The sequence below is a fragment of the Oryzias latipes genome, chromosome 5 (genome assembly GCF_053564925.1).
Source record: "Oryzias latipes strain Hd-rR chromosome 5, Olatipes_Hd-rR_3.1".
Classification (NCBI taxonomy): Eukaryota; Metazoa; Chordata; class Actinopteri; order Beloniformes; family Adrianichthyidae; genus Oryzias; species Oryzias latipes.
This window is the reverse complement of record NC_136241.1, coordinates 14,842,919-14,855,506: the sequence shown is the minus strand read 5'-3', so window position 1 is coordinate 14,855,506 and position 12,588 is coordinate 14,842,919. Positions and strand designations below refer to the sequence as shown.

The 12,588-nt window shown below is 42.4% G+C and overlaps 1 long non-coding RNA gene across 1 annotated transcript in view; it reads left to right on the top strand.

Moving 5' to 3' along the window:
• LOC144992153 (uncharacterized) overlaps window positions 1–12,588 on the top strand; it is a 94,644-nt gene that overhangs the window by 40,428 nt on the left and 41,628 nt on the right. The window lies entirely within an intron of this gene.

The window sequence follows — 12,588 nt, the reverse complement described above, 5'->3', positions numbered from 1 at the left end:
GAGAGCTGATCATCACTCCATACACTGAGGATGAAAATTATTAATGATGACGCAGTCCAATTTGGGAAAATTTTAATGATAATATTTAGCATACTATGGAAAAAGTAAAACATTTAATTTCAAGTGCAAAAAAAGCACCATGACAGAATGAACATACATTAAGTTACTCAGGCCCTGTCTCATAATGTAACAACGATAAAAAAGCCAAAATCATGCGCTTTTTTTTTATATTAATGGTTGTGATGTTTTTAGAAATATTGATGGAACTTTGTTGCAACCTATCCAATTTTGTTGCTGTAGGTATGACATACGACAAATGCAGAACTTTTTGTTTCAGACATACATAGTTGCAATACGATTTCAACTTTGATCTAATTTCCTTGTGCATGATTGTTATGAAACCACTTTTTTGAGTTAAAAAAACCATTTGACCTGCAGTTTGTAAAATTAAATAAAATGTCAGAAATATTTGAAACGTTTTTGTATATCTTTGTATTATAGTTTGCACTATAGTTGGTGATGGCACATTTGTTAAGGAGAAAATGTCCAATTTGCACTTCATGTCATAAACGTTGCTGACCCCTGCTGTAGACTCTCTCTATGAAACGTGTTACAAATCACCCCCGTCTCCTGTTTTCACTTGAAAGGTTTTCAATGAGGACAAGTCCACACTTTTCTTTGAGTAACAGAGGACTAGGTAACTTGCAAGAGTCAAAAATATATCTCATAATAAAACGTATCACTGGCAATTGTTTTAATTAATGGATTTCATTTATTTCATGAAAAGGGAGATCACTTACAGAACACTCCGAACAGTCTTTATTGAGAGGCAGAAAGAGGTTGCGACCACTTCTATTTTTTCAAATGTACATTTTAGGTTTATACTTCTATATAAATATGTAGAAACAATGAGTAGGGATGTCACTGCTGAAAAATATGAGTTGAAAGGTTTCCCCCTTTTTTTTTTCTTCCTCTTCTCTCATTTAGTTCCCTAATACAAAGCTGTGACATGCGATAGAGCAATAATTATCAATGATTGCAGCAGTAATCCAACACCCTGTTGAGGAGTTAACACTGTTCTCACAAGTAGGAAACAATACCATTTCTCATGCATTGCTTAATGAATACATGTATTTGATACATTTATAATAGCTTTAGGTATATATTTACATATATTTTATAAACGATGAGTGGAGATGTGGTGAAGTAGCTTCACAGGTTGCAGGACAGCGCATACTGTAAACACCAGCCTACATTGTTTGTTTTGTGTTTCTTTTCTCCCAGCCCAGCAGCAGTTTGTAGTTTCACCGAACACATGCACTCACCCAGACAAAGAAATCACTCACACATCATATCTTGTTTAGTTCTAAGGGTGCACACTTGGTTTTAAATAGAATCTTACTCACCTTCTACGTTTCTGTGCACAAACACCCAAACCAGAGCATTGTATACATCAGCATGCATATCTACAGGAAACAGGAAGTGACTTCTCATGTCAGAATAATTTTTTTTCTCTTTTTTCCCCTGTCTGTCTGATTGATTTTGTTTCAAACCTAGTTCTGTATTTCAACTGTTACTATTTTTTTCTGCGAAATAGCTGTAATTTTGGAGTTATGTGTAAGGATACCCCAGGAACTTGTTTTAAGGAATTGTTTTGTTAATTTGCCTGTGTGAGGGCATAAGCCTTTATAATGGGTGAACATTTCCCAGTTGAGAGAGCAGTCTTGGTTGCAGTGGTGGCAACAGGCTTTCCCAGAAACTTTGTATTCTTTCTTTGATTAATGTTTTGGGATCAATACAATCCCATTTTGAAATTTGGAGTCTGCTGGCTTGGTCATCCTATTTTAGAGTGATTAATTTATTCACTGCTAAGAAGAACCCCGTCACAGGCGAGCTCACAGCTGAGAAACAATTGTAAGATTTCACTTTTTTAACCTTTACTTTAGACTCTAAGAAACGTGTTAAAAATGTCCCCCGTCTCCTGTTTTCACATAAAATCTTCTTAATAACGACAAGTCCACACTTTCCTTTGAGTAACAGAGGACTACGTAACTGGCAAAAGTTGAAAATATATCTCATCATAAAATGCCTGATAACTGATTTCATTGATTTCATGAAAATGGAGATCACTTACAGAACACTCCGAACAGTCTTTTTTGAGAGGCAGAAAGAGCTTGATCGTGTCATCAGTCGCAGTGCTTTGGTTATAATGAACAGGTTCCTAATTCTTCTGCGCAGGAGCTGCAAAACCTCCACCAGCCGATACAGCTGGGAGGAGATCCATGCTAAATGGTGATGGAAGCAGCCAGTCAGGTAGGATGAACACACTTGGGTCCAACTGAAAACTGATGAATATTCTGATACTATTTTAATTTAAATATCTTAATTTGAAAGTGGGGCTTACTTCCTCATAAAAAGGAATTATCCCCTTTTTAAATGTGTTCAAGTAAAGGTGCTACACAAAGATATATTTTTTTACTCCTTTTTGTTCCCACATTGGGTTGCAATCAGAGTTTGCTCTGCACTCACAAAGGAGCACAAGGACAAGATCAATTAGCTTTTTTTCTGCAATTCAACTAATTTAATATAACTGCTGCATCCCATTCAGGTCCACGGGGGTGCAGGAGCTAACCTAGCAACTGGGCGAAGGTGAGATACACTGAATAGGTACCAGACTGTTGCGGGGCCACACACTTACACCTACCAAGTGACAATTTAGAGTCACCATTTAACACATGAGGCGTGTTGTTTGACTGTGGGATGAAACAATAGGCCCAGAGAAAAACCCCCACATGGACAGGGAGAACATGCAGACTCCACACAGGAGGGTCCCATGATTCTATCCAGATCCTTCTTGCTGTGAAGCCGAAGCACTGCCCACTGTTCCACCTTGCGGGAGGAGGGTGGTTTCCAACCCGCATCGGTAAAAATAACTTGTTGACTTCTTTATCAGAAAGTCTTTTTATTCTGAAGTCTCAAATCTCAGAACTTTGGTTTGTGCAACATAATCTCTTCTCCATTTTCTGTATTATTCAATGATTAGTCAATAATTGTCAATCTTGGTTCAAACCAGTCATCATAGCCAACTTCTTTTTTCCTTTCTTGTTTTAAATTGATAAAATTAACATCATTACAAACTATGAAAGAAACTGGATCTGACTAAAAAAAAAACAATTAAAAAAACACAAAGTACACGGACGTATGTCAAACTGGTGCACTTAATCTGTGGAAAATCCAAATCTGAAATACTTATGACTTTCTAAAGACCAGCTCCATAGAAACTAAAAAAATGCAAAGATACGTAAAACAAAATGGTCGTTCACAGGTAACCTGTGTGAGAAGACTCATTTTGATTGCAGACCGGAAGCAAGAAGATGTTCTGTATAAAAAGTAACTGAAAATATGTTCAACTCTGAACACACTCTTCCTGTAACAATTCTGTGCAAGCAATCAGAGAGGGGACTGTAATGTACAAAGGCGCAGGACTACAATTACCAAACAGCGGTGTCAATCAGAGGAACACAGTTATGGAATACACTGCCACAGCACATTAGAACCTGTGAAAAATATCCTACCTTCAAAACAGCTCTTAAACAATGGCTAAAAAAACAAACCAGTCCTGCAGACAATGATGTTATTGTTGTTTTTCTTGGATTTTTTTAGACTCCTGTTTTATTGTAAATGATTTTTGTAAATATCTGTATCACTAATATTGTGCTATTGTGTTGTAAATGTAACTGTTGAACCGATTATCCTGCCTTAGGACAACAGATGAAATTTAGCTCCTGTGCTACTGCGCACCTTTCAGTTTTTCTTTTTTTGTAAATTTGCAGAAAATTCTACACCTTTGTTTTTTTCTGTAAAGATGGGGCCACTCAGTATACATTATTGAGAAATAAATGAACGTTACTTATTTTGGCAAATGGCTGCAATTAAACAGTCTGAAAATATAAAGGGGACTGATGAATGCTTTCCACTGTAAGCCTCCCATCATCACCATTACGGAGTGTATTGTCATGGTGGCCTGACAGTCTCTCTCCCCCTCCCCCGCTGATTCTGCCTTGGATCAAGACCAGCTGTTTCCACTTACCCCTTCATTACTGCTGCCTTCTTAAGGAGCTCATGGATCTTCAGCCGACGCCAGATCGTTGTTCCTCCAACGGAAAATCCTGCTCTGGTACTCACCTGGTCGCGATCCTCTGGTCTCTCGTGCTTCGCTCCTGGACCCGCTCTGCAAGACTCCTCCAGCCAGCCGTCGCTCCCCACCCTGGGAAAAACGCCACCACTCACGTTCCGCCAAATTAAACCTCCCAAACTTACCTCTTAGTCTGAGTCTCTTTCCGGGTTTCAGCGTTTGGGTCACTCTGTTTTCATGCCTCATCATGATAGAACGATCTGGCCATACTCCTGACCCAGTTGACCCGGAGGGGCTCCACCACGCCGTGTCCTTACAAGGAGATCTACTTAAACAGCAAGCGGAGGCCATCACTCTCATGTCCTCGGCACAGTGGGATCTTTTCCGTCGCCTCGATAGCATCACGCAAATACTCAGTGCTACTCCCAGCCAACATGCTAATCCCGCTAACACTGCTCATGTTCCTGTTTCCGGCAACTACCTCACTTCCTCTTCCGCCGAGATCCCGGAAAATGTCCGTCTCCAGCCGGAACCTTTTTTTGGTGACGTTGAAACCTGTGGAGGGTTCCTGCTTCAATGCCAATTAATTTTCCAACAGGCCCCCAGGTATTATCAAGCCGATCACAGTCGCATATCTTTGATTGTAAATTCTCTCCGCAGCAGGGCTCTCCAGTGGGCTCAGGCGTTTCTGGCCGCCCATCCTATCATACAGCTTCCATACGATCGCTTCATTGGAGAATTCAGATTGGTGTTCGACCAGCCCAGAAAGCAGGAAGAAGCCACCCGGCGGTTACTGAGTCTCAAACAAGGTAACCGCCCGGTAAGTGATCATCTAGTCGACTTCCGCATCTTAGCAGTCGAAGCTGGTTGGCCGGATCCCGCTCTTAAAGGCATCTTCTATCAGTCATTGAATGATCGGATAAAGGACCACCTATGTTCTCAGCCTGAAGCTGACACCTTTGAAGACCTGGTCACTGCTGCCCTGAGGTCCGACGCCCGTTTTCGTGAACGCCACATCGAACGACAGCGTAAGCCTCCGTCGCCCCCGGCTAATCTCGTTACCCCTGTTATGTTGGACCCTCTTCCCAACCATAAAACATCTTCCAACCAACATAACAAACCCATGCAAATCGGTCATGCTAAGCTTCCTTCTGTTGAAAGACAGAGACGACGGGAGGAAGGTCTATGCTTTTACTCTGGCCAGCCGGGCCATCAAGTCTCGAAATGCGAATCTCATTTTAACTCTCGAAAACCCCCGTTAGAAGTCAGACCACATGAGGAAAATTCTGAACTCACCTCATGTGCTAAGTTTCTGTTTGTTCCGGTCAAAATTAGTAATCAAAACCAAGTTATTGAGCTCCAAGCCCTTGTAGATTCCGGAGCTGAACATAGTTTAATCGACCAACGCCTCGTTCAGGATCTCTCGCTGCCGGTGGTTTCTCTTTCCAACCCTATTAATGCTGCTGGTTTGGGAGGAAAACAACTCACGCGCATAACAAAGCGCACCAATCCCGTTCTCATTTTGACCTCCGGTAATCACCGTGAATACCACCAGTTTTTTATCACCCAGTGTCCTCAAACACCTATAATCTTTGGTTTTTCTTGGCTCCAAGCTCATAATCCTCTCATTGACTGGAGCGCGCCTCGCGTCGTTAACTGGAGCATGTATTGCATGGCTAACTGTTTACACTCCGCAATGCCTGCTACCAAGTTGCCTGATCCTGCTCTCGTTAAAGATATTGACCTCACTAATGTGCCTGCCTGTTACCCTGATCTTCGCTACGTTTTTTCTAAATCTAAAGCTAGTGCCCTGCCACCTCATCGCCCATACGACTGCTCCGTTGAACTGTTAAATGGAGCCCCACTTCCCAAGGGGAAGCTCTATAATCTCTCTGGACCCGAAAAGAGCGCCATGGAAAATTACATACAAGAAGCCCTCTCTTTGGGTCATATCCGTCCTTCCTCTTCTCCAGTAGGCGCCGGGTTTTTCTTCGTGGAGAAGAAGGATAAGTCTCTTAGACCATGCATTGATTTCCGTGAGCTCAACCAAATTACTGTCAAAGACAAATATTCTCTTCCACTACTCGATTCCGTTTTTGACTCGGTTCAACAGGCTAAAATCTTCTCTAAACTCGACCTGCGCAACCCCTGTCACTTAGTGCGTATGCGTGAAGGGGACGAGTGGAAAACTGCGTTTAACACCCCGCTAGGGCATTATGAATACCTAGTGATGCCGTTTGGTCTAACCAATGCCCCTGCTATATTTCAACGTTTAGTAAACGACGTCTTGAGAGATTTCCTCAATCGATTCTTTTTGTTTACTTAGACGACATTTTAGTCTACTACACTGATCCCCCACAGCATGAGCATCATGTCCGCCTTGTCCTCGAGAGGCTCCTCGAAAACCAGCTCTATGTCAAAGCCGAGAAATGTGAATTTCATGTTACCTCCATCCCATTTCTGGGCTACATCATAGAGGCTGGCAATATCCGCCCTGATCCAGCTAAAATTGAGGCAGTAACCCAGTGGGAAGTTCCCCCTACCCGGAAGAAGCTTCAGCAATTCCTAGGATTCGCCAACTTCTACTGCCGGTTTATCCGTAATTACAGCAGCATTGCTGCCCCACTCACCCAACTCACCTCCATCAACAGAGTCTACTCCTGGAACCCGGAGGCTGATGCTGCATTTAAAAAACTCAAGTCACTCTTTGTATCTGCTCCCATTCTCATTCAAAAGAGTGAAGAGAAACATTGAGGAAAAAAACTTTATTGTAGAAAAACAGTCCCCCACTGAATGTTGTGGTACATGAGTATCTTCAGTTATTTGGATGGATGGATGCTCTGACAAGTGTTCATTTAGAAAGAAAATGAAGTTTGGTGTGTTTTGAATGACAGTGATGTGAAGAACTATGAAAAGCCTCCCTTCATTATAAAAAATAAAAAGTTTGAATCAAATAAGTCAGATAATGACTTTTCTTTGCTAACATTTGCAACAGTAAAACAGTGCTAAGAAATGATGTAATGAACAAATATGGTCACAAGGTGGTGACACAACCTTTTTTTTTTTTTTTTTTTTTTTTTTTTTACTTGTCCTGTCCAACAGCTGGGCAGTCAGATGAGAGCTGAGGGCCTCTTGGGTTGGACATATTTTTCTTTAACAAGAGGGGTTATTAATCTTCAGACAAACCAAAGGTATGTCTGAATAAACCCCTTTTGTAATTGAGGCCAAACTTTATTAATTTCAAACATGTCTGAAAATCTTTGGTGTTGGACCGGACGGAAAAGGAAAGAGGGGAAGAAGAGAGAGGGACGTTAGAGAGAGGGGGGGGGGGGTGATAATAGGAGGGGAAGGGGGATAAGACCATGAAGCAGCATAAAGCAACAAGTTTACTGGTTGTTAATCATTATAGTAAGGTTTAAATGTAAAAAAAAAAAAAAAAAGGGCGGAGCCTGTCTACACACACACTCAAATGTTATAAACACACCTGTTAGTTGCAAAAATGTCCACCTGTCGACATGTACACAAAACAGATAGTGTTAACACGCATACTTATGCCTTAAAACCAACTAGTGTGAAATATTTCAGTCATTCAGTCTGTTGAGCTAACACCTGTGCTCAGGTGAGTGTTTATGTTCTTCTAAAATGGATGGTGGAACGTGAAAAGAAGGAGGGAGAGTGCCCAGCCATCCCCACCCCAAGACCCCCACCGCACCAGCAGCGGCAGCCGGAATCCCCCCAACGCCACACGGGAACCGGCAGGGAACAACCGCCGCCCGGGCGACCAAGCCCGACACCCAGGCCAGGGCCAGCAGGGCCGCCGCAAGGCCCCCAGAGCCAGAGAGCAGGGAGGCACGGAGGGAAAGAGGGCGCCGCCCCAGCCCAACCAGGAGAGCAGCCCCCCCGCCGCGCCAGGAGAACCCAACGCAGGGCCCCACCGGAGAAGGACGCCCACAGCCCCAGACGAGCACCCCACCACCACCCAGGAGTTCCGGGCATCCCCCCGCCCCAACCCCAGGTACGAGCCAGGACCCCCCAAGGGAGACCCACTCCGCACTCCAGGCAGCCATCCGCCCGGCCGATGGTTGGTCCAGGGAGGAGCGAGGCAGGGGCCCGCCGCCCCCGCCCAGGAGGGGGGAACCCCGGGGAAAAAAGAGGGCCCACAAGGGGTGTTGTAAATATGGCCCGACCAGGCTCGGCCACAGTTGGAAATTTGGCGGGGCCCAGCACTCAGGAGCAAGGACCAGAACCCACCCCCCAGGGACACGAACACCCCCGGCTCAGAAGTAATGTGAACCCCCCCACCGCGCGGAGAGAGCACCGCCGGGCCCAGGAAGCCGGCACCCCGGGGACACAGCCGCCGTTGCAAAGGGGCCCGTACCCCCCACCAGGGAAGAGGCAGGGGACAGATGGTCCTAGGTCCCACCTTCCTTGCAAAATGTGTGTGCGTGTATGTGTGTTTGAGAGAGTGTGTGTGTGCATGTGTGTGTGTTTATGTTGGGATGTATATATTGAGGGGGGAGGGGTGTGTACTAAGGGGGGTGCGGTTAAAATTGGCGGGTAAGGCACTAAGGGGACATCTCCTGATTACTCACAGTGACGTCCCCTCACCCTCCCCACCAAGGGGCCCCTAAATGTCTAAGGTGCGGTTAAAATTGGCGGGTAGGGTGCTAGGAGGACATCCGCACAACACAACCTTTTTGTGCAACATTTCTTTTTTTTTTAACTTTTTGGTATTCATGCCTCTGAAAAAAAGTCACTCCTCTGTTTAGATAGACAATTAGATGGTAAAAGATACTGTATACAAAAATGACAATTTAAATGTTATAGTGTATTGTTGATAACGAAGGGCGCATGCGCGGGGGCGCAGTCGTCAGAAGCGGGGTGAGACGTGAACCTCCCATGGTTTCACTCATTCGCTGCGTCTCGTTGGGATTACTGTGACCGGAGCCCTGCAGATGTCTCTGCTGGAGAGAATAGACTGGAGGGTGAGTTGGCTTTTCCCCTTTCACGGCTGATTTCATTTCAACAAACCTGCTCCATATTTATCACATTTGCTCCTGAGGATGAGGATCACCTGTTTGTAATCGAGCTGCGCTTTTGAAAAAAATAAAATTAATATTGTTCGAAGCTTTTTTTAACCGAAAGTGTGTTTCTATTCAATTTTAGTGAGATTTAATTTTATTTGCGTATTATTATCTAAAAAGAAAATGAAAATTCAAATTAAGTGTTCTGCGTCTGGAAACAGTTTTACTTCTTTTTTATTTTTTTTTAATTAAAACGAAATCCAAATATTTACGGTGTTATTGTTTTTTGCGCTTTTATTGTTCAGAATTAGAATTCACATTAGTTGAAAGACAAAAGTCAAATCCCGCTGCATAACCGATCATAAACTTGTTTATCATTCAAGGATACATGGGAGACTGGATAAACGCGGGGCCTGGTCACTGCAGCCGACTGACACAAGCATCAGTGCTGTTTAGGCCAAACGTACCGTCCTTAAGGTCCTTCCTGTTTCTGTTCAGATGCTATTTAATCATTTGGTTTCTGCTTGGCATCACAACAGACCCGCGACCAACAGGGGCGACAGAGATAATCCTCAATCCCGCATGTCCTGCGGTTCACATGCGCATTATGACGCGGCTGGATGGACCCAAAAAGATGAAAATGTGTCATTTGAGCCTGGTCATGAAAACACGCGGTTAAAGTACTTTAATCACTATTTGGTCTACATTAGATGTAATGACTCAGGAATTAAGAATAATGGAAAGATGGCATTAATGGTATATTTGTAAAGATATAAAAAAAGTAAGCAAAAAATACTAAGAAAAGAAGGAACACATGCGGTAAGGTGTTGTCCTGAAATTTGATAATAATCTGGATATCAGAGTGGCCCTTTCAACGGGGCAACACTTCACCAAGAAGCAATAAGTAACGACAAAGTAGTGCGTTGAGATTCTTGGAGCTTTACGGAGTTTGGAGAGAGTGATCTGCTCAGCCTTCGGGCCTAGTGCGCTTTGAAACGAGCAATTAAGAAGGACCAACACTGATATGTCTGCAGATCTTTCTAAATATATAGGAAATGCTTGTCCAGATTAAGCTACGTTAAAAATTAGGAATTATTTTTCTATATTGAAAATAATAAACTTTGCAACAACACTATTTTATCTAGGAAGTCACTGTTGATATTAGGGGCAGAAATACATTTACTTTACATAATAGAGTTGTGTGAAGGAAAAAGGGATAAAAAAAGACAGAAAGTAAAAGTGTGTGAAAGATGATTGGAAGTCTGAGATTCTCACTTAGTAAGAAATACAACTTTAATTGTTTTTATTAACTTGAAAACGTATTATTATTATTGTTATCATATAATCCTATTTTTGTCATTTTAATCTGTTTTTTATTTTAAAAGTAGGCTGGCCACCAAGGTAAAAGTCAGAAAAAAGATTTTGCATAAAATTCTTTTTTCTTCTTTGTTTTTTTCATTTCATTTTATTTTAGTTTTGTTGTTAACGAATGAAAAAACCTTGTTTAATAGTAACCTGTTCTTTTAATAAAGAAAAGAAAATTGCTGTAAATGTTGTTTCTAAACAGTAATATAGTAAACAAGACTTCGTTACAAAATAAGCTGGCGGATCAGAATCTTAAGTAGTCAAATCGTTTATTTTTTAAAGAAGTAATAATGTGGATTGGTTCGTTTTCTGACGCCGCTGCTTTGACTGTCGGTGAGACGCACAGGGTTCTGATTGGACGCCGGTTCCACCAATCAGCTTGTGCTTGCCTCGTCTGAGCCTTAACTTCATCGTGCTGGGTCACGCCCACCTGAGGTGGCAGTGTTGATAAAATACAGTGTTCACTTTTGGACCAATGAGACTGAACATGGCCGTTTTGTATGGAGCCCGTGTCCTGACATTAAGATATAAAAATATATCTTGTTCCCACAGATTAATATCTTGTTCCCACAGATTAATATCTCGTTCGCACGAAATACTATTCCGTTCCCACAAGATACTATTGCGTTCCCTCAAAATACTATTCTGTTCCCTCAAAATGATTAACTCGTGCGAACGCAATAATTATGTCGTTCGAACGCAATAATTAATCCGTTCAAACGCAATAATTATTCACGTCATAAGTCATTCACGCGGATATGCTCTCTGTACGCCGGCAAAAGCCGCTTTCAGTGGTAACTTCCGTGTCTCTGTGCCCCATATTCGTTCAAAAAAGGAACATGAAAAACAAAAATGATCACTTTATTACTGTCTCAATGAATATAAGAAAAATATCAAAAGATTTATGATAACTACTAGGCTGCTTTGTCATACGATAGCTCATGCTAGGCTACTACTAGCGCCGCCGCAGAGCTCTTTGATGTATGCCGGCATTTGGGCAACTGGCTGGTCGGTTGACAGACAGCTGATTTTGTAGTTTAGGGTCGAATAGGAATAATAATATTCAGGACTTGTATTTAATTAACTTTAGCAGTCAGCCGCTTTACAATCGAAGGCTATTAGGCTACATGCTAACTGACCAGCCGATCATATCCTTATATTGATTTACGTCATAGATTTACGGCAGATAACTTCACATTTCTGTATGTGTGTGTCTCATTACATTGCATTGAAGACACGGAGGATGTTTAGAGATCAGATTTATTTATTTTAAAAAGCACAAAAGCATCCATCGGTATCATGATTCACGTTCATGCACACGATGATTGCGTGTCTCTGTGAACATTCAATAGGGTTAAAAATAAAAGCAAGAACGGTCGATCTATTATTGTCTCGATGAAAATTACTTACCGCACTTAGCTTTTAGGTCCTAGCATAACACACATAGAATAACCCGTCATGCATCACGAATACCCAGCATACACTTCGACCAGCCAATTATTGGTCTTGTTGTTACACTTCAGTTACAGGGACACGGTGATTGGTCAGATGCATTTTGGGATATGTGTGGTGCATGGGATACGTAGCATTTAGTATGTTACCCTTTTCCATCTCACATCCCACTTTGACCACAATTTTCCTTTTGAACGATGGACAGGGATAATCTAATCAAGGTGTATTTCCAAATGGGAATGCATTATAAAGGCATTTTGCAGAGCCTGGCAATACAAGGAATCATCATTTCGGAGAGACATTTATACCGACTTTTGAGAGGAATGGGATTAGAAAGGTGGAGTTATGACTTGGATGAAGCCATCGATTTCATAGCTGAGCAACTCCAAGGCGATGGACAGGATCACGGATACAGGTGGATGTATACGAAGTGTAAACAACGGGGTATCCGAGTCCGAAAAGAAGACGTGAGGATTCTTCTTTATCTTCTTGACCCGGTTGGCTGTCATGTTCGCCAGAGAAGAAGGCTCAGAAGAAGACAATATTTTGCTAAAGGTCCAAACATAGACTCATATGACAAGTTAAAGCCTTATGGAATATGCATTAATGGCT